Source organism: Ictalurus furcatus, chromosome 9 (genome assembly GCF_023375685.1).
Source record: "Ictalurus furcatus strain D&B chromosome 9, Billie_1.0, whole genome shotgun sequence".
Classification (NCBI taxonomy): Eukaryota; Metazoa; Chordata; class Actinopteri; order Siluriformes; family Ictaluridae; genus Ictalurus; species Ictalurus furcatus.
Genome location: NC_071263.1, coordinates 3,863,962 through 3,889,279, shown reverse-complemented (window position 1 = coordinate 3,889,279; position 25,318 = coordinate 3,863,962). Strand labels below are relative to the sequence as shown.

The 25,318-nt window shown below is 40.4% G+C and overlaps 2 long non-coding RNA genes across 2 annotated transcripts; one reads left to right on the top strand and one right to left on the bottom strand.

Moving 5' to 3' along the window:
- Positions 1-923: 923 nt before the first annotated feature.
- Positions 924-22,285, bottom strand: LOC128612207 (uncharacterized). The gene is made up of 3 exons (XR_008386703.1): positions 22,239-22,285; positions 21,913-22,089; positions 924-4,975 (listed from the first exon to the last, which is right to left on the bottom strand). It is a non-coding gene; the product is annotated as an uncharacterized LOC128612207 (long non-coding RNA).
- Positions 22,199-24,489, top strand: LOC128612208 (uncharacterized). Its single transcript, XR_008386704.1, has 4 exons — positions 22,199-22,485; positions 22,584-22,667; positions 22,789-23,150; positions 24,220-24,489. It is a non-coding gene; the product is annotated as an uncharacterized LOC128612208 (long non-coding RNA).
- The last annotated feature ends 829 nt before the right edge of the window (positions 24,490-25,318 follow it).

The window sequence follows — 25,318 nt, the reverse complement described above, 5'->3', positions numbered from 1 at the left end:
TTCATAAGCACTGTTTATAAGCAGTGTTTATAGGCAGTGTGTATAAGCAGTGTTTATAGGCAGTGTTTATAGGCAGTGTGTATAAGCAGTGTTTATAGGCAGTGTGTATAAACAGGGTTTATAGGCAGTGTGTATAAGCAGTGTTTATAAGCAGTGTTTATAGGCAGTGTGTATAAACAGGGTTTATAGGCAGTGTGTATAAGCAGTGTTTATAAGCAGTGTTTATAGGCAGTGTGTATAAGCAGTGTTATAAGTTCTGTTTATAAGCAGTGTTTATAAGCAGTGTTTATAGGCAGTGTGTATAAGCAGTGTTATAAGTTCTGTTTATAGGCAGTGTGTATAAGCAGTGTTTATAGGCAGTGTTTCTAAGCAGTGTTTATAGGCAGTGTTTCTAAGCAGTGTTCATAGGCAGTGTTTATAGGCAGTGTTTATAAGCAGTTTGTATAGGCAGTGTTTCTAAGCAGTGTGTATAAGCAGTGTGTATAAGCAGTGTGTATAAGCAGTGTGTATAAGCAGGGTTTATAAGCAGTGTTTATAGGCAGTGTTTATAAGCAGTGTGTATAGGCAGTGTGTATAGGCAGTGTGTATAGGCAGTGTGTATAGGCAGTGTGTATAGGCAGTGTTTATAAGCAGTGTTTATAAGCAGTGTTTCTAGGCAGTGTTTCTAAGCAGTGTGTATAGGCAGTGTTTATAGGCAGTGTTCATAGGCAGTGTTTCTAAGCAGTGTGTATAGGCAGTGTTTCTAAGCAGTGTTTATAAGCAGTGTGTATAGGCAGTGTTTCTAAGCAGTGTGTATAAGCAGGGTTTATAGGCAGTGTTTATAGGCAGTGTTTATAAGCAGTGTGTATAGGCAGTGTGTATAGGCAGTGTGTATAGGCAGTGTGTATAGGCAGTGTGTATAGGCAGTGTTTATAGGCAGTGTTTCTAAGCAGTGTGTATAGGCAGTGTGTATAGGCAGTGTTTCTAAGCAGTGTGTATAGGCAGTGTGTGTAGGCAGTGTTTCTAAGCAGTGTGTATAGGCAGTGTTTATAGGCAGTGTTTATAAGCAGTGTGTGTAGGCAGTGTTTCTAAGCAATGTGTATAGGCAGTGTTTATAAGCAGTGTGTATAGGTAGTGTGTATAGGCAGTGTTTCTAAGCAGTGTGTATAAGCAGTGTTTCTAGGCAGTGTGTATAGGCAGTGTTTCTAAGCAGTGTGTATAGGCAGTGTTTATAAGCAGTGTGTATAGGCAGAGTTTCTAGGCAGTGTGTATAGGCAGTGTTTCTAAGCAGTGTGTATAGGCAGTGTTTCTAAGCAGTGTGTATAGGCAGTGTGTATAGGCAGTGTGTATAGGCAGTGTGTATAGGCAGTGTTTATAGGCAGTGTTTATAAGCAGTTCATAATTGGCCACACAAACTTAAGTAGAATTTCTGTACATTCATGTTTTGTGATGATTTTAATCTGTTTATTTACACATGCTGATGTATTTAGAGCAGGAGGGATTTAGCAATAATAATAATAATTATCCTTATTCTTATTCTTATTATTATAATCTATAGATAGATACATAGACAGGCAGACAGATAAACAGACAGACAGATAGATAAATAGTCAGACAGATAGACAGACAGACAGACAGAAAGACAGATAAATAGAAAGACAGATTTATTGGCAGATAGATAAACATATAGATAGATAGATAGATAGATAGATAGATATGTAAACAGACAAACACAGGCAAACAGATAGAAAGACAGATATTGATGATGGCAGATAGACAAATAGATTGACAAACAGATAAACATAGACAGACAGACATACAGATAGATAGATAGATAGAACACTCACACAAGGAATAAAAGGGAAATGAAGAAAAATGAAAAAATACAATAAATACAATCACAGAAAAATAAAATAAAGAGAAAAAAAGATGAATAAATATAAATATAGATGTCAGCAGAGTCACAACATTTCTAACATCATTCACACACTTCATCAGTAACGATAATTAAAATAATGATGCATGACTCCTGTGTAATAAGCTGAAAAATATAAAAACATATCGTGTCCTAATCACAGAGAAGAGCTCTTCAAACCCGGCTGTGGATGATTTTATTTTTTTCCCATTCCGGCAGCACGGTGCTGTAGAATAATGAGGCATGTGTTCCGTCTCTCCGAGGAACGTCTCCGGAGGAGTAAATACGGAATTCATCAGAGTGCTGGGATCAGTTAAGACCCGCATACGCAGACAGGAGAAACGCCGATGAGATTCCATTACGATTGAAGTGGAAACAAAATCAAAGACTTCACGTCTATTTCTGCACACGTGGTCTCCTTAATACGCTCTGTGTTCAAAAGAGAAAAAAAAACATTTAAAAAGTTTCTGAAATAAATCGGCTCTGAGTCTTCGCCTCCACGCCGCCGCCCCATTAATGTCCGTTCTTATCTCTGAGATATTTCATCAGCTCCACTTATCTGCCACGTAATGCCTAACGAGTGAAATCCAGCCACGCCGCTGTGTTTCTCCTGAATTTATGCTCATTTCTGAGTCTAAAACTGAGTTAAGTTCTCATTACACCACAACGCTGTGGAATTCTGGATCGTGATTGGACAGAAGCTGTTGATTCATTTCCTATAACGGCAGCTCTGACAGCAGCACAGCTTCAAATCACAGGTTTATATTAATGCGCTCGTTCTAACGCGTTATCGTTTCTATAGTAACCGTCTAATAACCGTTTTTCTTTTAGTGTTTTTTTTTTTTTGTCTTATTAACTTTAAGAGAGACAAAAAAGAGAGGCTGGTGAGGGAACGGCAGTTTACAGCTGCTTTAATGTAAGTGAGAACAAGAACAGACCTGTTTCACAGAACATTCAATGAAACTATAAACAGATAAAAACTATGATGATCTTTAATTAATAGAAACTGTCATTTCTATTTCTATTTCAAAGACTTAGAGGAAATTTGAGCAGCCAATCACAGCTTGGATCGTCTGACATCACTGCTAGTCTTTCTTTCGTCCACTCAACCACTAGTTAGCATGAAATAGTACTATTGTTTAATGTTTCAATGACAAGCTAGTCTACTAGCAAACACTAAACTAGTAGGTTTAATTACAGGATGTAATAGTTAGCCTAATCTATGCTAGCTAGCAAGCGAACATCGTTAGTCGGTCCCAGCAGGATTTTACGATCGAAGACGTTGAAGCAAAATCACAGAACCGCCGCAATGTTCGAAGGAGCTTGCGTTTTTTTTTTTTGTTTGTTTGTTTTTTTTTAAACTAGTGCAGATTTTCTGCAGATTTGGGTCGAGACGCACCATGTGACATCATCGCGATGCGCATCCATCCAAAGCACTCTTTGATTCATGAGTACAGCTACAAGGTCTCATTTACCAACAAACATCACCGTGACTCGCCAATTCAAGTAGTTTTCCACATAAAAAAAAGCACATAAAAGGTTAGCTCATGTTTGTGATTGGCTGATGAGGGACAGTTAAGAGTTTTGTAGCTTCCTAAAAAGGATTTTCGATGAGGGGAATCTTTAAATGTTCTTTCAGAGAGACTGTTAAGGGTTCAAAATGTTTTAAGACGGCAACGATGCACGAGTGTGTGATTCCCCAGGGAAGAAAACTGTCACGATTGTCGATTTGATTCGTCAGTTTCGATGATGATAATAACAACGTGAGAGAAAGTTCCAGAAGCTCTTCTGCTGTAAGAGAGAGCTGTGTGTCAGTAAGAACACACTGTGCTGCTTTTCCTGAAGATTCCCCATGTGACGGAAGCCGTTCCTGTTCCTGGGCTCGACTCTCGAAGACGTGGATTTTCCGACCGTCGACGTGACGGCGTGTAAAACGGTGTGTAAAATCGCTACCGGTTCAATTTTCCTGAACGCACTCGTCGTTCCCTGATCCATACCCTCATCCTGCTTCCCTCAAATACCTGCGGAGAGAAAAAAAAAGAAAAGAAAATGCTAAGTGATTGGATAACTGACACACACCTCTCTCGCAATCACGCGTTTCTCATCGCTCTCGCTAATCACGGCTTGCCATTGTTCTCTCGCGCACTTCTTACGGAGCCTGATTGCTCTTTGATTCGTCCTGACGGTGCCTTCCTGCTCTCTCATTCGACCCTCATTTTCCTGCCTGATTTCCATCCCCCCCGCACCCCCCGTTCTCTGCTTTACGCTGTTTATTTATTTATTTATTTATTTGATCTATTTAGCAAGCTCGCCGATCGGAGAGATGTTCCTACAAAAGCCCGGACATGTTATAAACACCACCGCGTGTCATTATAATGTAAAGATGAACCACTTCAGAAGGAAAAAAAAAAGAAAAAACCCAGACTTTTGTGTTTGTAGAGCTTCTGAAATGCTTTTTCTCTGTGATTTTATCTGAGAGACACAAAATGGAAAAGGTACTATGCTGTGATCTTCTTTTTCTCCCTGCGTTCAAATGTCAGGTTGTTTTTCTGTCTCACCAGTCCTTTCATCCTTGTTCACTCCATAATAATGATAATAATAATAATAATAATAATAATAATAATAATAATAATAATGTTTATGTAGTTAAAAAAACACAAGTTACAAAGCTTTTTCAGAGCAATATGAAAGCCAGGAAAAGATAAATAAAGCATGATTAAAGAGATTCAACTAGTTTGCAAGAAAATTAGATGAAAAAAAAAGGAATAAAATAAACACAGGACAAAAATATAATGAAAGAAACAAAGTAAAGTAAATACGTGCATTTAAAAAATCAGCAATGAGCACTGAATAAATTGAACGAATTCACGTTAAATTGATCTTTTGTCCCCCGTAGCGTCAGTGCCTGGTAGCTCCGCCCCCTTTCTGCTCCGACATTCATGCCCACGCTTTGTTTTTTCGGTTGATTAAGTGCATCATCCGGGTTCTTGAAGTGCACTCCTTCTTCTTCTTCTTCTTCTTTGAGGACGCAGATTGATTCTTTGAAGCTCCAAAGTGAGTTGCAAACGGGAACTGCAAATACTGAAAATCAATGACTCAGGATTGTTTAATGAATCAGTTTCTAAAATATGTAGCAGAATTAAATAAATAACTGTTCTATATGTGTAAATAATCATATTATATATCAGTATGACATGACCGATTTGTTCAGCGGAGCGGTTTTGTATTATATTTACAGTTGTGTTCATAAATTTGCAAAACGTTAATAATTTTTTAAAAAACTAAAGAGGATCATAAAAATCGCATGTGGCCATGAATAAACGACTTCACATAACAGATGTTTACATCTAAATACAAGACACAATAATAACTGAATTTGCACAAATGAACCAGTTCGTTAATTCTTAATCATGGACTTTTTGTGTTTATGTTTTGGGAGAGTTGTTCATGAGTCCCATGTTTGTCCTGAGCAGTTAAACTGCCCACTGTTCTTCAGATAAAATCCTCCAAGTCCTGCGCATTCTCTGCTTTTCCAGCATCTTCCGCATATCTGAGCCCTTTCTATCAGCGGCAATATGATGTCGAGATCCGTCTTTCGTCACTGAGGACGACCGAGGGATTCATACACGACTGTTACAAAAGGTGCAAACGTTCACTGATGCTCAAGAAGGCAACACGATACATTAAGAGCCAGGGGGGTGTAAACTTTTGAACAGGATGATTGGTGTAAATTGTTTTTATTTAGTTTAAAGATCCTTTTTTTTCATTTAGTACTGTGCTTCAAACGCTGAATAAGATAGTTACATGTTTCCCAGAAGACAAAATAATAACAATTTACACCGATCATCCTGTTCAAAAGTTTACACCCCCCTGGCTCTTAATGTATCGTGGCTCATGTGGGGATTCTGATTCACTCTGAGAAGCTAGTAAATACTTATTTTTCACATTGACACACACACACACACACACACACACACACACACACACACACAGCTAATTGTAACTAGGCTTTATTGAAATATCTGCAATAGTGTGATGTAATGTTCTGTAATTTGATGCATCAATCAGTAGCCAGTAAAACCCATTGGCTGGGTGTGTTAACATTGTTACAGAGGATTGGTGTGTGTGTGTGTGTGTGTGTGGGATCCTAAACAGATGACTGGAGGCAGAGTGTGTGATGAGAAGAGGAATTACGCTGAGTAATACTGTATGATGACTGTGTCGTGGAGCTTTAACTCTCGGTGCTTTTATCAAAGGCTTCTCATCTTTTTTGGGCGAGACTTCACATCTCTGCCGAGACCTACGGCTATTTGCGTATTAGCGATTATTAGCATACATTTAGCTCCAAGAGTCTGAGTCCAACTATCAAGAACATGTCTTGTGTAATCAGTTATACAAAGAGTTGGACTATTAATATGTTAGAAGTAAAATATTATCTGAACTCATCTTCATGTTCATGGAACAAGTTGCAGGTGACTTTGTAAATTGTGGCTGTAAAGGGATGGACGCGGTTAGCAGTAATACTCAGACGTGCTGTGGCATTCAAATGATGTTTGATTGGTATTAAAAGGCCCAAAGAAAACTTTCCTCACAGCATTACACCACCACCACCAGCCTCAGATGCTGACACAAGGCAGTTTGGATACATGGATTTTTGTGAGAACATGGTGAGAACATTCCTGGTAATGTTCTCACCAATTTTCACATATATGAATAAATAATAATGTAATATCTATCTATCTATCTATCTATCAATATATATATATATATATATATATATATATATATATATATATATATATATATATATATAAAAAACACTAATAACTGTGGGAAATGCTGGGAAAACTGGAAGCCAAAAACACAACATGCAGATGAGTTAAGTTTGAAAATTTTTTTTCCCCCCTATTAATTATTTATTATTTCCCACTAATGAGTCAGGCTTATCACTATGACTCAAATCATTTAATCATTTAATTAGTCAAGTACCAGAAAGAGGGAAATTGGTGGTGATTAACGAGCGAATGCAGGTGACTCTGATTACGCCACGGTGTCCGCTAGCTGCAGGATTGACCTCTTTAAATCGCACTCATTTTTTCCTTAAATGCAAAAATTTTCACAATCCCACTTTTTATGAGCTGCAATGAGATGTCAGCAGTGAAGATTACCGTATGATCATCAGGTTAGCACATGTTAGCTAGTGAGATATGATTAGCAATGATTTCATTTATGAATATGATGTAAAAATTTTCTTTAAATTCCTGTCAGGCTAGCTCATGATAGCGATATAGGATTTGGGATTTGAACTGTGAGTATTTATAAGTAAATTCTCTCAGAAATCCTGCCAGGTTACCTCATCTTAGCTAATAGTTAAGTGTTAGGAATTCTTCCAGGTTAGCACATGTTTGCTAGTTTGGCTAGCATGAGCAGTGAAGATTCTGTACATTTATGAATATAATTTGAAAAAATCCTCTCAGTTTAGCTCATATAAGTTATCTGATTTGTGTTAGCAGTGAAGATTATGGCGTTTTATGAACACGAGTTAATATTCCTGTCAGGTTAGCACATGTTAGCTGACTAGCATTAGTAATGAAGATCCTGAAAATGTACATGACATAAAAATAGTCTTAAAACCCCTGTCAGGTCAGCACAGGTTAGCTAGCTGGCTTGTGTTATTGTTCACAGTTATAATTATTTAAAAAATATGAATATTTCTCAGATTCCTCTCAAAGAATTCCTCTCAGTTTAGTTTGTATAAGCTAGCGGGCTCATGCTAGCAGTGAAGATAATGAACATTTATTAATATGTCCTAAAAACTCTCCTAATATCCTTACAACTTAGCTCAAATATGACTACATTTACAAATATGATTTAAAATTCCAGTCCGGTTTGGTCATATTAGCTATCTGGTTAAGGTTAGCAGTGAAAATGATCAGATTTTATGAACTTGCCCTAAAATTGATAGAACATCCCATCAGGTTAGCTCCAGGATTGACAATTTGGATCAATTATGAATATAGCTTAAGTTCCTGTCAGAAATTCTGTCAGGTTAGTGCTTGCTAGCTACCTGGCTAACATGAGGAGTGAGGATGATGAACATTTTTTAATATACAGTAACTTGAAAAAAATCCTGTCAGTTCAGTCAGCTCATATAATCTAGCTCCCTCTCGTTAGCATTTTACGACTATGACGTCATATTCCTGTCAGAAATTCTCTCAGGTTAGCTCATGTTAGCGATAGGGTTAGCATTAGCAGTAAAAACAAAACAAAACAGTGTGATCATTTATGAATATGACCTAAAAATTGTGTTAATATCCTGTCAGGCTAGCTCATCTTAGTTAGCATGATGAGTGATGATTGTAAACATTTATAGTGGCTAGTTGGCTAATGTTAGCAGTGAAAATTGGGATTGTATGTACAAATAAATAAAGTCACGTATAATATAGTTTATAAAATGAAAAGCAGATGAAATGAAGCAGCGCTTGATAGAGGAGATTGTGTCATGAGAAACCTGGAGTGAAATGAATTTGTTTCCGGATTAATCCGAGTCAGCGCTCTCTCTCGGCTAAAACTGTTAAAACCCCTGACAGCTTGGGGAATGAACTCGGATTTTTCTCTCCAGCCGGAGATGATCAAAGGCTAAGTACTCTGACTCTGTAGGAGTTTGGACTGGTTCAGCAGGGATATTTTGGCAGAGGAGTATTTCTTGACACTCGTTGTTAGAGTAAAAACTCGTGCGGGTTTAGCGCGAAGCTCCGCAGGTGCACGATGTGTCAAAATAACGTCTCGTGATCCGGCGGTGAATCCTCAGCGCTAGTTTTCCTCCATATGTGCACGACAGCTTGTATTCTTAATTAACGGCACTCCAACCTGTTAGTTGTCACTTAAGAGCGTTAATTAGGAATGCAGACGCAACCATGGCGTGTAGATCGTTTCAGAGGAAGGTAGTTTTGGTGGAGATTTGGAACGGCGTAAGGAGGTTAGATCGCGCACAGTGCAGGTCGTAGCCCGGTGCTTCATTAGCGTCGCTGTTAACCTCTTTATATTTCCCTTCAGGTGGAGTTCGTTAGGAGGATGCTCTCGAAGAGCAGAAATTACCCACGTTTCACTGCGCAAATGGTGGATGCAGCTGCTAATAAGTGTCAAATACTTACGATTTCAAACACATAGCATTTAGTGATATGTAACAGTGCTGCTCCTCCTAGCTAATAGAGAATGCTTCTGCAGTGCTACGCGTGTAATGCAACAACATCATGTTTATTTATTTATTTACTTATTTATTTATTTTAGAGACAGTATTTCAGTACAGACAAGAGGATGATCAAACTGACTTGAGGTCAGACGGATGTGAATTTATGGCTGTCACCTGTCACTCGTCACTGCACTTTAGAATAATGGGATTTACACACACACACACACACACACACACACACACACACACATGAGAAATTTAAATTGTCAGGACACTGTTCATTTAATTTCAGCACTGTGGGTGGTTCAGCGAAAAAAACAGTAAAGTAATGTTTAAGTGTAATGTTTAAGTGCGAGTTTGTTGAGTTGTTTATCTCTCTGTCTCTCTCTCACTCTTTCTATATCTTACTCTTACTGTGTCTCTCTCTGTCTGCCTCTCTCTCTGTCTCTCTCTCACTCTATATCTTACTCTTACTGTGTCTCTCTCTGTCTCTCTCACTCTTTCTATATCTTACTCTTACTGTCTCTCTCTGTCTCTGTCTCTCACTCTTTCTATATCTTACTCTTACTGTCTCTCTCTGTCTCTGTCTCTCACTCTTTCTATATCTTACTCTTACTGTGTCTCTCTCTGTCTCTCTCTCACTCTTTCTATATCTTACTCTTACTGTCTCTCTCTGTCTGCCTCTCTCTCTGTCTCTCTCTCACTCTATATCTTACTCTTACTGTGTCTCTCTCTGTCTCTCTCTCACTCTTTCTATATCTTACTCTTACTGTCTCTCTCTGTCTGCCTCTCTCTCTGTCTCTCTCTCACTCTATATCTTACTCTTACTGTGTCTCTCTCTGTCTCTCTCTCACTCTTTCTATATCTTACTCTTACTGTGTCTCTCTCTGTCTCTCTCACTCTTTCTATATCTTACTCTTACTGTCTCTCTCTGTCTCTGTCTCTCACTCTTTCTATATCTTACTCTTACTGTCTCTCTCTCTGTCTCTCTCTCACTCTTTCTATATTTTACTCTTACTGTCTCTCTCTCTGTCTCTCTCTCACTCTTTCTATATCTTACTCTTACTGTGTCTCTCTCTGTCTGTCTCTCTCTCTGTCTCTCTCACTCTTTCTATATCTTACTCTTACTGTGTCTCTCTTTCTTTCTATTTCTCTCTCTGTCTCTCTCTCACTCTTTCTATATCTTTCTCTTACTGTGTCTCTCTGTCTCTCTCACACTCTTTCTGTATCTTTCTCTTACTGTGTCTCTCTCTGTCTCTCTCTCTCTCTTTCTATATCTTTCTCTTCCTGTGTCTGTCTCTGTCTCTCTCTATCAATCAAGCAATGCTACCAAATTTAAAGCAAGTTCTATAATGTAACTAAGCAAACACTTTTACTTTTGCTGAATCCTAAGCACGACTGCTTGTGGTGTGTGTGTGTGTGTGTGTGTGTGTGTGTGTCTGTCTGTCTGTCTGTCTGTGTGTGTGCGTGAAATTGTATAAATTGTACGAATGCTGTGAGCTGTCTGATGTCCTTGACCCTGACGTGAATGGATAAGTTTGTTGATGTGTCTGTGTGGAAGTAATATATTTTTTGTATGTCTCTCTGTTTGTGTGTGTGTGTGTGTGTGTGTGTGTATGTGTGTGTATGTCTCTGTGTGTGTGTGTGTGTGTGTGTGTGTCTGTATGTCTGTGTGTGTGTGTGGGTGGGTGTGTGGGTGGGTGTGTGTAGTGGCTTAGTGGTTAGCACGTTCGCCTCACTCCTCCAGCGTCGATTCCCACCGTGGCCCTGTGTGTGCGGAGTTTGCATGCTGCGGGGGTTTCCTCCGGGTACTCCGGTTTCCTCCCCCAGTCCAAAGACATGTATGGTAGGCTGATTGGCGTTTCCAAAGTGTCCGTAGTGTATGAATGGGTGTGTGAGTCACTGCGCCCGGGGGCCATCTTCAGTCATCTTGACTCAGTCTTGCCACTGGATCATGGCGGTCACCGGGAAGTGAGCGTGAGGCCAATGCTGCGCAAGTCTTCCTCACTATCATCCAATTCACGCGCAAGTCGAGTTCCAGTTTGTGTTCTCCATAATGGAGGCAGAAATGGAAACGTTGGTCTCCGTCGAAATCGATGGACGAACTCCTGTGTGTGTGTGTGTGTGTGTGTGTGTGTGCTCAGAAGATCAGCCTTATGACACCTTATGACCTTATGACACCTTAAACATGTTTATCACACACACACACACACACACACACACACGGTGTTAGAGACGTGTTATAAATGAGCATTAATCTGCATCCACACCACAGCGCAGTCGAGTTCTGGATTGTGATTGGTCAGGAGGTGTGGATGAATTTTCTATAACAGCTGCTCTGACAGTATGATTAAAGGATCAGAAGTACGACGTGTCGTTGTGTAATAAATAAAACATTGTACTTGTGGGAAAATTGTGGTGGTGTAAGAGGAACATTACTGATATGAGAAACAGTGTGTGTGCAGCGTGGCTCATGTGACCAGGAGCTCTCGAGATGCTTCCTGATGAAATTCACACAATTTATACCACTGCAAATTCTCCGCCTCTTCAGCTCATCTGTGTGAGTGTAGGAACAGAGGCAGGACTGAGGGGACTGACACACACACACACACACACACACACAAGCGCGCACACACACGCGCACACACACACGCGCACACACACACCTGCAAGAAGACAGGAAGCATCTGTGTGATTTCCACCCACAGGGAGATGTAGTACACACTAGTGAGACATTCCCACCTGACTGACAATTAAAGAGAGAGAGAGAGACAGATAGAGACAGAGATAGACAGAGACAGAGAGAGAGAGACATACAAAGAGAGACTGAAAGAGAGACAGACAGAGAAAGAGAGACTGAAAGAGAGATAGACAGATAGAGAGAGAGAGATAGACATACAAAGAGAGATAGACAGATAGAGAGAGAGAGATAGACATACAAAGAGAGACTGAAAGAGAGATAGACAGATAGAGAGAGAGAGATAGACATACAAAGAGAGACTGAAAGAGAGATAGACAGAGAGACATACAAAGAGAGACCATAAGAGAGATAGATAGAAACACAGAGACGCACACCAAGAGAGACAGAGAGAGAAAGACAGATAGAGAGAGAGAGATAGACAGAGAGAAAGACAGATAGACAGAAACATAGAGAGAGACAGATAGAGAGACAAAGTGTGTGTGTGAAAGAGAGAGTATGCGAAAATGATATGTGCCTCTTGAGTTACCGTTTTTTAAAAAAAGGGGGTGGGGTCAAGCCAGTTTGCTACAGCTGGGGGCGGAGCTAAATTCCTGCCTGGAAAAAATGTTGAAAGAAACGTTGGATGGATAAACACGTGTAAAACGGCTTAAACACACAAAAACAATTTTCCTTTCTCAAAAATTCAGCACATTTCCGTTGAACAGATTTGCTAACTCGTTAGCATGCTAATTAGCTAGCAAAGCTACGCAACAAAGCTCTTGTCACAATATTTGAACTATTATTTGCAGTAATATTATTATTATTTAGTTTGTGGTTTAGGAACGAAAGAAATATTAGACTGCAGTGCATTCTGGGTAAACGTATCCAGATGTTCGGTACAGCAGTCTCTGCGTCTCTGCGTCCCTGCTGTGTCGCGTCATGTTTTTTTTATTATTAGCCGAGCTTATTTGTATACTAGGTGTTAGCGTCTCGGCTGCAGAGTTTTCATCCACTTTATTCCACAACCTCGTTTCTGCCACGGAAACAAATCTCTCCCTTAACAAGGACGAGAAAACGGCAAGAAAAATAAATAACTCTGAACAGGACCATGTCGTTCATGAAGGACAAAACATTCAAGGAGACACGGAGCACTTAGTGAAGTATGCTAATTATCCACACTCCGTCCTGCCTGCACGCTGCGTACGTTTCCTTCGGGAGGCGCGATCGATTTTCACGGGCCTCGTCCCAAACCGTCAGAATAATATAGAATAGAAAAATAAATAATGGCTAAAAAAGGCGACAGTAAATAAATAATAAATAACAAATGTATTAATAAAATGCGACAGTAAGTCATTCATAAATAATAATAAATGATAACTGGCTAAAAGGAAACTAATAATAATAATAATAATAATACGTTTATTTAGTGGAAAATAAACCTATGTGCTGATATTTACTTATCAGTAATTATTTCACCACAATATATACAGTATCTCACAAAAGTGAGTACACCCCTAAGTGAAAATGTCCAAATTGGGCCCAATGAGCCATTTTCCCTCCCCGGTGTCATGTGACTTGTTAGTGTTACAAGGTCTCAGGTGTGAATGGGGAGCAGGTGTGTTAAATTTGGTGTCATCGTTCTCACACTCCCTCATACTGGTCACTGGAAGTTCAACATGGCACCTCATGGCAAAGAACTCTCTGAGAATCTGAATAAAAGATCTGGCTAATTGGAAAATGGCTCATTGGGCCCAATTTGGACATTTTCACTTAGGGGTGTACTCACTTTTGTTGCCAGCGGTTTAGACATTAATGGCTGTGTGTTGAGTTATTCTGAGGGGACAGCAAATTTACACTGTTACACAAGCTGTACACTCACTACTTTACATTGTAGCAAAGTGTCATTTCTTCAGTGTTGCCACATGAAAAGATATAATCAAATATTTACAAAAATGTGAGGGGTGAGATACTATATATATGTATGTATGTATGTGTATATACTTTTGTGAGATACTATATATATGTATGTATGTATGTGTATGTATATATATATATATCCAGTCAATGCACCAATCACAAACAGAGCCTGTTATAGCCCCGCCCACCGATGTTTATCTGTCACACAACAGGTCCTAATTGGAGAAGGTGAAATGCTTTGAGACCACGTTGCGTTCTGTATACCCCGGCGTCTCCACAACGTGATGCCACCACCACCGTGCTTCACAGCAGAGCTGCTGTTCACAGTGTTGGGCTTTTTTTTTTTGGACAAACCTAACGCTTCTTGCAGTTCTGATCTCATCAGACCGGAGAACATTTTCCACTTCTTGTCTGAGAATACGTATGCGGTCGCAACTTTTACGTGCGTTATTCGTAAAATCGCAATTCCTTCCGTTTCGTTCCTTTCACACGAGCTGCAGAGCAGTGAAACAGACATATTGCAGTTCCTCCACTCAGCCTGCAATATGATAAATCAGTGTCCCTGCAGAACGAATCGCACGCTTCATTCCATTTCTCATTCTTTTCATTTCTCCTTCTCTTTATTTCATTTTTTTTTTTTACCAAAGACGTATGGCGTCTCTTTTCACACAGCTTTCTCCCGAAACAAAATCCGTCTTCATGTCTTGCCAGATGCGTGCTTCATTAACCTTCACTCAGATGTTTAGCTGTGTGTGTGTGTGTGTGTGTGTGTGTGTGTGCGTGTGTGTGATGTAATCATCTTGTGAGGCTCTGACGAAACACTTTCATCTCTTTCATGTTAAGAAAATCCCAGAGACTGGAGCATTGTGTGAAATATTAAACATGTTTTTTTTTTTTTTCTTTTCTGATGAAACTCTCTGACCAGACTGTCTAGTGGGCGTGGCCTAATATTCGAATGATTGGCAGCCCTCTGTCTAAGAGTCTAAGACTCTAAAGGGTCAACGTTCTCAAACATATTCGCTGTTAGCGCTTTAAAACAAAACTTCTTTTCTCACTCACTTTTGTATCTTCACCGACGTTCACTTGACGTAAAGTCCCAGAATGCACTGCAGCTATACTATACGCCGCAGTCGAGACTCGGCTCGGGGGGTTAGCGAGCACGATGGCGTTGATGGTGGTGTTATGGTGAACGTTGAAGCTTTGGAAGCTGATGTGTTTGAAGGTACAGATGAGGGAGTGAGAGAGCTGGAGTAAGGACTAAAGCGCCGCTGCATCGCTCTCTTTATGTAGAGATGAGGCGAGGGCTGAATCCCACTTGACATTGTGGGTAATGTAGAAGTCCGTTAAGCTCCTCTTCACATGTGCTTCGCTCTGCACAGTAAGCGTTCTTCTTTTTAATAATAAAATCTGGAGTTAAAATCACCGGAGGAACGAAGCCTGAGTGTTAAATAATGAGGACTAGCTGAAGACGATATTACATCAGGCAGATGAGCGTTAACTACAGTACAGTCCTGGGTCGGTTAATGGTTCAGGAAATACAGGTTTTTTTAATGGCCTACACACACACACACACACTCGTCAGACTACTTTCTGCTCTAATGAGGGCGTTCACACTGGCTGCAGTTAAGGCCCCCGAATCACCCCATCATCCAGCGTGCGTGCGTGTGTGTGTGTGTGTGTGTTAAGAGCTAATAAAGTACTGATGAGAGTGAGGAAGGTGATTCACACTCATCAGTACATCACTGAGGCCAACACACACACACACACACACAAAAAGACAGAGAGAGACAGACCGAAAGAGATAAACAGACAGAGAGAGAGAAAGTGAGAGATAGAGAGAGAGAAAGTGAGTGAGATAGAGAGAGAACGTGAGTGAGAGAGAACACGAGATAGAGAAAGTGATATATATATATAGAGAGAGAGAGAGAGAGAGAGTGAGAGACAGCGAGATATATATATGAGAGAGAGATAGATAGATAGAGAGAAAGCGAGATTGAGAGATTGAGAGAGAGAAAGCGATATATATATATATATATATATATATATATATATATATATATGAGAGAGAGAGAGAGATAGATAGGTAGAGAGAAAGCAAGATTGAGAGATAGAGAGAGATAAAGAGAGATAGGGAGAGAGAGGAGCACAGAACTGAAAACTGCAACTCATGAAAACAATTTGTAAACAAAATTTATTTTGATGTAATCTCATTATTTCAGGTTATTATCTCATTACTTTGAGTTATTATTATTATTATTATTATTATAATTATTGTTGACATTTATTATCTCCTTATTTTGACATATTATCTCTTTATTTTCGAGCTTAATACGGAACACCCCACAGTGTATCAGTTATACAGATTTATTGAACATTATCGTGTAATTCTGTTTCCCAGATCAACAGTAAATTCAGTTAACGTCCTGTAATCCTCACAGCGCTCGTTCGGACAGTTTCCACGATCACAGTGAATCCATATGACCTCCATCCACACCCGTGTCCTGATGCAGACCCATGACCAAAACCTCTGAGATCTCCGTCAGGTCAGAACCTTGTCTATTTCCTATCTCGGTTTAAACCCGGTACTAACACAGGCTCTCGGTGATGTGACGTGTTCCACGTGACGCTGAAGGCTCGCTCTGAGATCCGTGTCTGCGTCTCAGCCGTTGACTCGCGTCCGTCATGAACGTGACGCTGACTGTAAATTGTCCTGATTCATCGTTGACAAAGACACTGTTGGAGATGATTACAGGCTTCAGTAACGGCGCTGTCAGATCCATTACAGCTCCTGGAGCACGGCTCTGGCCTCCCGCTAATCTCACACGCGTGCCGTTTTCGACACTTTTCTACAGGTTTTGTCCTGCATCTGGCGCCGCCATTTATATCAACCGTTCAGCAAATGTTAATCTGCATAAAGTCCTGACTCACAACTCCATACATGTACACTTCTCATTACTAATGAAATACTAATGACTTCTTTTCACCAGCAATTTAAAGAATGTAGTTATTTAACCGATATAACAATTTCTGTATGTTGTGCCATCAAGCGCTATTATTACACCTAGTGGTCAGAAATGGGAACTGCAAGAAACGCTAACATGCAAACAGACAGGATTTTTCACTTCCCCACGCTCAATCGATGAACACGTTCAGTCAAGGAGGAGCAGCAGACGTGATAGTCAATGACCGGTTTGCCGGTTTGATTGGGGGTAGTTCAATAATACACCGCAACATCTAAGATTTTGTTTTATAGCAAATCCTTTTTTTAAATTAAATGTAATAAATAAATTTCCAGAAAGTGCAGACAGTGTGTCTATAATGATGTCCGGAAAAGGTTTCCATTTTCCGCTGTAAATTTTTAGGTCTACTTTCAGGTGTTTTGTGTGGTTTTCGAGTTAAATGTTGATACCTGGCAACCCTCGTTAATGATATGACCTCAAAAACGTCGAAAAAAATGCTCGATTTGAGCTGCTAGACCGTATGCTGGATGATTGTGTGTTGTTGACTCTCAACTGTCTATTAGTAATAATAAACTCCGCTCTCATTACTTGCAAGAACATCTGCAATCAGCTGGAAAACAATGATTGTGATTTCTAGGGTTTAAAAATAGTAACCCTATTCCCCTGCAGTGTCTTTCTTTATGAGAATAAAGACGCAATATTATGAGATAAAATTAGCAATATACGCTACGTTTGAGGTCTGAACTCTGAATGCGTTTCAGTATTAAATCCTCACTACACGCTTAATTCAACTCCAAATATAGTGCTGTTATTGTCTCCAGGGACTGCTTCACACACCACAAATATGCACACATTTGATCATCACGCCCATATGCGCTTGTTGAACATCCCTTTCAGATTTATTCCCCCTTTCCACTCGATTTTGGGGCGTTGCTGTGGGGATTCATGTTCGTTCAGCTACAAGATGTTTAGTGGGGTTGAGTTCAGGCGCTGATGTTAGGTTGGCGAGGAGGCTCCAGTTCCAGTTCGTCCAGATGTATAGTGGGGTTGAATTCAGGCGCTGATGTTAGGATGGCGAGGAGGCTCCAGCTCGTCCAGATGTTTAGTGGGCGGAGTTCAGGCGCTGATGTTAGGTTGGCGAGGAGGCTCCAGTTCGTCCAGAAGATGTTTAGTGGGGTTGAGTTCAGGCGCTGATGTTAGGTTGGCGAGGAGGCTCCAGTTCCAGTTTGTCCAGATGTTTAGTGGGGTTGAGTTCAGGTGCTGATGTTAGGATGGCGAGGGGTCTCCAGTTCCAGTTCGTCCAGAAGATGTTTAGTGGGGTTGAGTTCAGGCGCTGATGTTGGGATGGCGAGGAGGCTCCAGTTCCAGTTCGTCTCGAAGGTGTTCAGTGGGGTTGAGTTCAGGCGCTGATGTTAGGATGGCGAGGAGGCTCCAGTTCCAGTTCGTCCAGATGTTTAGTGGGGTTGAGTTCAGGCGCTGATGTTAGGTTGGCGAGGAGGCTCCAGTTTGTCCAGATGTTTAGTGGGGTTGAGTTCAGGCGCTGATGTTGGGATGGCGAGGAGGCTCCAGTTCCAGTTCGTCTCGAAGGTGTTCAGTGGGGTTGAGGTCAGGCGCTGATGTTAGGTTGGCGAGGAGGCTCCAGTTCCAGTTCGTCCCGAAGGTGTTCAGTGGGGTTGAGTTCAGGCGCTGATGTTAGGATGGCGAGGAGGCTCCAGTTCCAGTTCATCTCGAAAGTGTTCAGTGAGGTCTCGGTCTCGGTTCTGTGCAGGACACTCAAGTTCTTCCACCTTCTTCCAACCTTAACTCACTACATCTTCATAGAGCTCACACTTTTTGTGCACGTTGTGTCATGCTGGAACAGATTTGGGCTTCTTAGTTCCAGTGAAGTTAAACTGTACCTACGGCGTACAGAGACGTTCTATACGATTGTGTAATCCAGACAGTTTGGGGAAGAACCACAAATGGGTGTGATGGTCACGGGTGCACATACTTTTGGTTATATAGCGTATATTAACTGATTAACTGTACAGGTGCCAGTATTATCTAAGCCTTGCATATCGCTCAGTCCTTGTGTTATTCATGACGCACGGGTACACGTGGTGTAACAGCAGCGACTCCGTTTCAAATCGAATTTAAACAGAAAATCGAATGGATCATTGGGGAACTTGTGTTTTCTCAGATCGTTTAATCTAAAAGCCTAATGTGATCTCCTCAACGCACGCGTCTCATTACTGAAATCCGGCTCTCGCTGACGGAGAAACATTTGTTGTTTTATAAAGCGAGTCAGTTTTTCCAAATTGCATATTAGTTTCTTCCTGCTCGGCTTTGATGCGTCTCCACGGGGAACATCGCTGTAAATAAAAAAACACACAAGCTTTCTCACTCGCTTCATTTTACGTCGTTTAATTGGATCTTCAGAACAACGTCGTAGCTATCGTTTAAAAAATGTTTTCTGTGTTCTCCGCTTGATTAGACCAGGCGTTAATGATCCTATTGTCTTTGTTGTCTTTTGCAACTTGCCAAACGTCCATTATGTACGATTTTTTTTTTTTTCTTTCTTTCTTTCTTTCTTTCTTTAATCTTTTGGTTGGTACCTCGGACTCCGCTGCATCAGCTCTTCTCTACATTTCCATAAAATAGAATTTGCATTGCCGTTAGCAATAAATTCTGTAAGAGAACGCCATTTCGAAGCCTTGTTCAAAAACAAGGTGACACATTTAGTTTTTTATTTGTGTTTTTTGTATGAACTACAACAGCTCTGCGGCTCTGTATGAAACCGCAGACGGTGAAAAATGAGGTTTCACGCTGCTTTATTTGTTTTTGTTGTTTTTTTTTGTTTTTTTTTTGCGTCCACACCTCGTGTGTACACGCTGAAATGAAATGCCTCCTTTACAGCCTGTTTACCGTTTAAAGGCTCGTTGTCAGGCGCCTTTGAAAACTTTTTATGCTCCAAATGCGAGTACAAAGAATTCTGACTCAGCGAAATGGAACAAGAACATTAAACACGCCGAAGTCTTGGAGGTAAAGCTGGTTTAAACATTCATTTTGTTTTCCGCGGAAATATGAAAAAAAAAAATGTAGAAAGAGTCTAACTCCGTCTGTTAAAGAAGAGTGTGACACTCGTACTTAACTCTGAACATGGACTACAGTTATCCATCACAGTGACAGAGGTTTTTGTGTTATAGAGTTACTTAAAGGTGGCGTTCATAGGGTTGCGTAATAAAGGCGATGGCTGTAGGGGCTTTATGGAACTGAAATAAGCCTACATAAGCGTTTAAGGGTGGCGTTCATAGGGTTGCGTAATAAAGGCGATGGCTGTAAGGGCTTTATGGAACTGAAATAAGCCTACATAAGCGTTTAAGGGTGGTGTTCATAGGGCTGCGTAATAAAGGCGATGGCTGTAAGGGCTTTATGGAACTGAAATAAGCCTACATAAGCGTTTAAGGGTGGCGTTCATAGGGTTGCGTAATAAAGGCGATGGCTGTAGGGGCTTTATGGAACTGAAATAAGCCTACATAAGCGTTTAAGGGTGGCGTTCATAGGGTTGCGTAATAAAGGCGATGGCTGTAAGGGCTTTATGGAACTGAAATAAGCCTACATAAGCGTTTAAGGGTGGCGTTCATAGTAATACATATGTACAGTATATAAGTCATATGTAAATATGTTTATTGAATTGGCACTTAAACATCCATAAAGATTTTAGAGTGGTGTATCTAATCATTTATAAAGGCTAGAGCGCTGTTCATAGCGCTTCATAAGCCTACATAAGCATTTAAGTCTGGTGTTCATATGGATACATAAGACTATACATATAACCATTGCAACTGACGTAAACCCAGATAGACATTTATAAATGCTTTAATGCGATGTTCAGATGGCTACATAAGACCTATGGCAACTGCTATAAACCTACATAAACATGTATAAACACCTTAGGTACTGTTCATACTGTAGGGCTGCACAATGAGCTAGGCACATAACCGTTTACATGGCAACTGACAAACCCTCATAAGAACCTTAGAATGGTGTTCATAATGATACATAAGACCTACATAAACATTTATAAAGGCTTATTCCTTCAGCCAAGATTGACATAACATGACGTATGTGATATGTAACATGTTGTTACGACACTTCAAGCCGACTTTACACATTATTAGAACGTTATGACAGCTGTAGTACTGTCAGCTCAAGTACTGTAGGTGTCATGTAGCCTTATAAACACTGCCCTTAAGTTGTGTTTTCTTCAATGGTGTTTCGAGTAGAGACACCAAAGAAGAGCGCACACACACACACACACACACACACACACACACACAAAGCATTAAGCAACCGAGGCACTTTTCACATTTATCACTCAGTTCAGGAAGGTGACTCTTCCAGTGTGATAATATTGGAACGGGGCCAAGAAAATGGCGGAAAACAAAAGTGCTAATGCTGTCCGATTAGCAAGAATATTTAGAAACAACAAAAAACATTTACACAGCTGGCTACACAGATGGCTAGTTAAATCAGGCTAATTAATACAACATGTGATACCTTTAATGGACACACACGAACGGTGCGAGTTTCTGCTCCACTTTCAGCTGGCGATCGGTTCATCGTAAGAATGCGCGAACGTGTTAATCAAGGCTTGTTCGCGGTTAACCGCCGGTGTCCACCGCCCATGATGCATCTCAGCAGGAGGGTTTTTTTTTTTTTTCCCCTTCAAACATGAAACGATCCCATGTTTTGCAAGCTAATATGGTCCTCATCTGAACTGATGTGCCATGTTATAGAGAAAAGAAATTCATTATGGATTTTTTTTATTAAAGACTGCACTCTATCCATATTGTGACGGGGCTGTTTTTGTAGAGGTGAAGAAGAATGAAATTAAATCTATTCATGTTGATATTATGGGGGGGGGGGACCCCCTCCCTCCCCCACCCACACACACCTGAACTTCAGGAGTCAAGCAAATATGCGATCTGAATTAAATCCATATTAATGGTTCATTTCCCGAGGTGTTTGCTAATTGGATGTAATAGATTGTTTGATAAATGAGTCACTGAGTGATGAGAATGAGCTCATCGGAATGCATGCACACGTGCGCACGAACACACACACACACACACACACACACACACACACACGTACACACACGTACACACACGTAGTAGAGAGCAGGAGAACGTTTCACCAGTACGTAGTTAAAGTTTCTGTTAAAGGATCAGGGCTACCGATGAGAGTGCTCCTGAAATAAAAATCCGTGCTTCAGAGATTTTCATACCTGTCCCTTAGGATCCGTTCACACCTGACGTTAACATCAGTCTTGAGTGATCTGATTTCACATTGACAGCCGAGATGCACAGCTGTTCACACCTGCCATTACGAATGCGTCTCCTTAGAGCGCTCGGGTTCGGTTTCATGCTAAATCTGTCCGTGATGTTTGCAGCAAAAAATCTGGCTGAAAGGATGAAAATAACGGCTACTTATTTAACGTACGGGTCGTTAGATAAGATTACATTTATTTGAATGACTTATAATAAATAGGAATGAGAGAGAGGGAGAGAGAGAGAGAGAGAGAGAGAGAGAGAGAGAGAGGGAGGGAATTACCTGCGTCTGTTCCACATCTTTACTAATGATAACTAATAAGCTGTGAGTTTAACTGTATGTTGCTATGGTTACAGTTATTTATAGGCAGCGCATTAATTTAGAATGGTGATTAAACTGACTGGAACTACCTGTGGTATATACGGTTTTAACGCACACCTTCCAGCCAATCAGAATCAAGATTCCATGTAGAAGGAATTATTTATAATCGCACTATCCGGTGTGACCCAGATGAGGATAGGTTCAAAAGGTATGTTTTCTGCTGTATAGTGAAAATATATTTATTTATATTTGTTTATTTATTTATACCATGGCCATGGAAAATACTTGTTTTCTATTGGTTTGCAGGCTTGCAGTGTTTTCTTATATCCGCATGCCTTTAATGTAGGATAGTCAAGAAGAACCTGTTTTTTCTAGGACTGCGTGTATGGGGTAAGTGTGTGTACAAACTCTACATGATTGAATCTTTAAGAGTTCTCCTAGATTTACAAACAAAGAACCGTTAAGGGTGTATAGATTTCTTCATCACCGTTAACTGTTTTATCCTGGCCAGGATGGCCGTGGTGGAGGATCCCGGAAACATAGCGTGCAAGTGCGTGAGCAATCAATCCACCCACATGTTCTTTTAGGATGTGGAAAGAAACTGAAAGAACCTCACATGGACATGCGCTTTCATGCTCATGCTCAGTGTTTGCTTTATTAAAGGCAATCGATGAATCATAATCAAAGCTCCTGGTGTGGCTCAATAAACAGGAAGGCATCGTAAAAGAAGCAGGAGCTACAATCAAAAACTGATAGGAAAACCGGAAGAAACCAGGAAAAGGAACGCTCAGAAACGCATACAGTACAACAAGATTTCGCAACCATGAACGGAGACGGATTAAGGGCTGAACACAGAAAAGGTGCACACTTTAGGTAAACAAACCCAAGATACGAGCGGGGTGGGGACAGGACTGGAACAAATACAAAATGAAAATGAATACAAAATGCGAATCACATTATACGATCGTTTATCTCTGTCCTGCTTACTCTTTCTTTTTTAACTTAGTGTTTGCAAGTCATCATCATTCAGACTGTTCATGCACACTTTAGTGGTTCTCAACGGGGGGGGGCACAAATTGTTTTTGGGGCGCATTTGGGGACTCGGTGTATTTTATCGCTTTTCAAATAGAATGTGTATAAATGAAAAACCCCGCGTTCCCTCCCCCTCTGTATTTTCTTTTTTGCTGGGGAGAGGCGGAGCTTAGCCTGCCTTTTATCTAGCTGTCAGTGCAGACCAGAGTTGCCGACTTAGCGACTTTTCAGACCCCTTTAACGACTTTTTTGCAAAAAAAAAAAAAAGCGCCTAGCGACTTTCTGGACAAACCTTAGCGACTTGTCGCCAGTACTGTCCTGCAAGCGTGAGGTCTTGCTTTCCCTCTGCACTCTCACTTCTCTCTGCGTCTGCTCTGTTCAGTGACAGTCTGAGAGCTGGAGATTTAACAATGTCATGGATAACGGGACACGCCCTTCATCCCAATTTACATCATTCCCATGCGAATGTTTTTAGAACGCAAGACGAATATAATGCGACATGTTTTACATGGAAAATAGTCCACGTTATTACAGCCTAGTTCTCTTGTTCAGAGTAGTTATAGTGTTCAGAAACATTTTTGATCGTTCAACTTCCATACCTGTCCGTTATATGGTTTTAAAAATGTCATAAAAAGTATTTAAAAATCATACAAGTTATGAAAAATCATTTAAAAAGTACAAAAACACAAAAGAAAAAAAATCTAGATTTTCGTAAATTCCTACATTTTGATTTATATCCTGAATTTATAGATTTCTGTAGAGTTAATTTGTGAACATGAATGACCATCGTTAAAAGCGCTATAGAAATAAATACAATTGAATCGAAACGAATCGAATCGAATAAATGAACGGCAGATGAAATGACGGATGACGCTACACCAAGCAGCTGATTTCATTTCTGCACTTTTAGCCATACGATCCTGCAGAACGCTACGGAAGTGGACTAGAAGTGCAGCGGAGAGGTGATGCGTCTTGGACAGCGATGAAGGACTAGGGAATACCTTCATGTTCACGCTACACATGCGATGACGTGTCCATATCCATCCCAGACCTCCTCTGAATGTGGTTTGAGTGATTGGCTCACTAGGCGTCCTCGAGACACCTTATACCTATACTAAGCTCTATTTGTTTATTTGTTTATTTATTTATTTAACAGATCACCCAAGATGCATGTTAAAGCCAGGTGCCTTAGTTTTACATGATAGTACTATATCTAGAAAAGTATAGACATTTTTTTTAATAGATATTTTGGAGATACATCACCAGCGCCCCCTACTGACACTCGACCTCGACTCAAACACATACGCCATGACTCGAAAAACAGATTTAAACTCTCTGGTTATAAACTCTTCACGGTTCTTCATATTTAGCTAGCTCGCTAAGCTACTGTCAGGTTTGTTTAGCTCGGGCCTGTCTCAATCTGAACACTACTGGCTGCTGTGTGAATCGGTCAAACACGTCGACGTGGCGTCACACTGACTTCCTGTTTCATAAGGAAGTGCCGAATAAAATCACGGCTCACAAGACGCTTTAACCCGAGCACCAAATATCCTTCGACTGACTGCGTCCTCAAACGCTAAAACTTTACAGAAGGGGGTGTGAATTTATCAGCGTACAATATCCTCGCTGTTTAAATGGCTAAATTTGTGAGAACACCGTTGCTAGGAAACTGGTGAATACAGATGGCAGCATAATCTAGCTAATGACTGTGTAAATCCACACATTGTCTAAAGACAATGTAAATGCAGAGTGATGGTTAAAAAAAAAAAAAAAAAAACAGCAACAAAAACAAAAAACAAGACAGAACCATCTGGAGCATCGACACTTTCCTCAGAAAAACCTCAGAATTACTCTAGTAACACTTAGCATTAACTGCTAATCCAGTTTAAACGTCACAGTGGTGGTGAAAACAAGACAGAATCATCCAGAACATCAACATTTTCCTCAGATGATATGGAAAGTTATGAAGGAAAAAAAACTCTGAAAAACTAAAATGACTCCATAATTGC